This window comes from Alligator sinensis, unplaced genomic scaffold, assembly GCF_000455745.1.
Source record: "Alligator sinensis unplaced genomic scaffold, ASM45574v1 scaffold546_1, whole genome shotgun sequence".
Classification (NCBI taxonomy): domain Eukaryota; kingdom Metazoa; phylum Chordata; order Crocodylia; family Alligatoridae; genus Alligator; species Alligator sinensis.
Window position 1 is genome coordinate 1,287,733 of NW_005842061.1, and position 2,826 is coordinate 1,290,558.

The following is a 2,826-nucleotide window of genomic DNA, read 5'->3' on the forward strand; positions in this document are numbered from 1 at the left end:
GAGCCCGGAGCGCGTAAGGTGCCCCTTCCCCTTCCTCTTCCCCTTCCCCGGCCGGGGGCGGGAGGCATCGGGGAAGCCTTTCCCCTTGCCCTCCACGTCCTCCTCCTCGGCCGACTTGGGAGCGGGGCTGAGGGAAGTTGCGGGCGCGGAGGAGGTGGCAGCCCCGCGGCGGGGTACTCTGCGCGTCCGGGTCTCAGCTGCGACCAGCGCAGCGCGGGCCCTTCCAGCCTGAGCGGGTTGGGAGAGGCAGGAGCTTTCCCAGCGCTTCCCGGGCTCCGGGCCGCGAGCTGTGCCAAGTGATGGGGCACAGAGGCCGGTCGTGTCTGCGTCCCAGCCTTCCCTTCAGTTCTCAAAGCTGCTCTTTCTTTGAGTTCTCCGTCTCCTTTGTTTGCCCACCCAACTCTGCCAGGTGGCGGCAGGCGGACCGCGATGCAGCCCTTCTGCCTTTTCACCCAGCTCTGAAACCAAGCCCCGCAGGCCTGACCCACAGCACCTTGGCTTGTTCTTCCTGGGCATCTCTGTGCCAGGGCCTGTCAGCTGCCCTAAACTGTTGGTGGTGTTGCAGACAACAGCCTGCCCCGAACTCCAGTTCAGACCGACTCCAGATCTGAAACTGGTTCTTCAGGAGGGAAAGTTGAATTAGTGCATGGAGTTGCAGCACCAGCAAACTTCCTTTAATTACTTTGTTAAAAAAGGACAGGCCATCTCCCTCTAACAGTGAGCATCTGTCCAAAAACTGAATATTCCTGGCTCTGGGACAGGAACCTTACTCATCATTAGTATCCTGGACTTGCACAATCCTTCATGTCATAGGTGGAAAGTTCTCATCACCTTCTGCCCTTTCTCCATAAGAAATTAGTGGTGCAGACTGGAGCTTAGCATCGTTCCCTAGCTGAAAGGCCCTTCCAGAAAGTGCCTTAGATACAGGTCTGGAATTAACAGGTCCCCTGTAAATCTTCTTAGTTCCCCTGTCTTGGACTTCAGCCATGGTGATCCAAAGCACTGACTTCTGTTGACTTAGCTAATTGCTGTTGCCAGACTCCAAGGTGGAGAAAGACACATGGTTTTATTCTTCTGTCACAGCATGTGAGGATCTCTGTGGATAATTTCTGTTGGTATTCAGAGGAGTTATCCTTGTAAATTCGTAAATGGGAGAAAATATATAAAGGGGTGTAGGGTGTGTGTGTGTGTGTGTATGTGTGTGTGTGTGTGTGTGTGAAAGAGCAATAAGAATTCAACAGGATTTCACCCTAAGATACTCTAGGGCAGTGGTTCTCTACCTTTTTTGTACCAGGATCCATTTGTAAACATTGGGTAGTCCTGACCCAGTGCCCCTCGCTCCTGATCCCATACCCTTGCTCCCAGGCACCAGCCCAGCAGTGTGTGAGGCATGGGGGACCCAAGGAGACCCTTGCAGGCTGGAATTCTGTCAGCTTGCAAGGGAAAAGCCACAGTTTCCCACATTTTTCTCTATCAAAGGAGAATGTATTTTTCAAGTTTGTTTGCGACCCTTTCATATATTCTTGTGACCCACTTTTGGGTTGTGACCCACAGATTGAGAAACACTGCTTTAGGGAAAGGAGGTAGTTCACCATTAGTATTACTTGTCTTTTCTTGCCGTTTATGGTGGTGATTTATGGATCTAGGGCAGTGATTCTCAACCAAGATGTCTCAAGATCCTTTCAAGGGTGTTGCGGGTTGCCTATGCAGTAGTAACACTGTTAGGTATGAGCACATGATTGACAAATAACAAGATAAACCCATGGATTTCAAATAGAAATTCATCATTTTAAAAGCATTCCGACCTGCTGTGGTCTTTCTGAGTTACTTGCAAGAGAAGAATTGTTCTATTATTTTTTGTAGTTCAAAAAACAAGTGAAAACTAGGAGTTGACAATTTCTGAGGTATACCTTGAGTCTAACAAGGGTTGCCTTGGGGTGTAACAAGGCTGAAAACCATTGGTCCAGAGCAAAATGACAAAAAGCTGATGATTTTTTTTCTCAATAATATATATGTTGTGTAATATCGACAAGGTGCTTGGAGGGGAACCAGGTTTCCTGGAGATGTGCTTTCTGCACTCACATGCATTCTGGGATATTCATTCACAAATCCCCAGGAGCACAACAGATTTATTTACGGGCAGGAATTCTTGTACTTCTTAACACTGGTTCTTACCTCCTGTTCTCTCTACAGGAGTCTGGATGGTAGGATGAGGCTAAACAAGCTGCTTCATTTACAGAGTAAAAGTGGAGCAAATACAGGTCTCAGGCCCTAAAGAACAGGCACAATGGCAAGCAGTGTCTCTTGTTCTCTCAATGTTGTGATGGGTCAAGGAATTTTGAGCAACTGAAAGGGACAATCCATGCTTTGGAAACTGGGCAACAATCTTGAATGGCATTTTCCCAGAGTAGGAGAGAAGGAGCATGGCTTGTGGTGGGCGGATTTGAAAGCAATAAACAAAATATGTAGCACAGAGAAAGAGCTTATTGAGACGCAGATATATGCTTGTGGTTCCAAACCAGCCGTGGGGCAAGGCAGGGAAGAGTGCACATACAGCATCCAACATTGTATTTTCTGCTATAGGGGAAACAGCAGCAGCCAGGCTCACCTCGTTCCCTTTAATTGCAGGAATACTTGGGTGTAAGCCAGCAGTTCTCAGGCTGAGTTGTGGCTCTGCAATGGCCCTCTCAGCCCTTCCTGGTGGTCTGCAAAATGAAATGTTTTGATAAACAAGCTGTGGGTGTTTGAAGAGTGGGGAGGGGAAGAGATACCTCCTTATTAAGTATTCATGGAACCACTAATACATTCTGCGCTGTACTTCTCTTT

The 2,826-nt window shown here is 48.4% G+C and overlaps 1 protein-coding gene across 1 annotated transcript in view; it reads left to right on the forward strand.

Annotated features, from left to right (window-relative positions):
* Positions 1-2,826, forward strand: part of CHST3 (carbohydrate sulfotransferase 3) — a 46,870-nt gene that overhangs the window by 570 nt on the left and 43,474 nt on the right. The window lies entirely within an intron of this gene.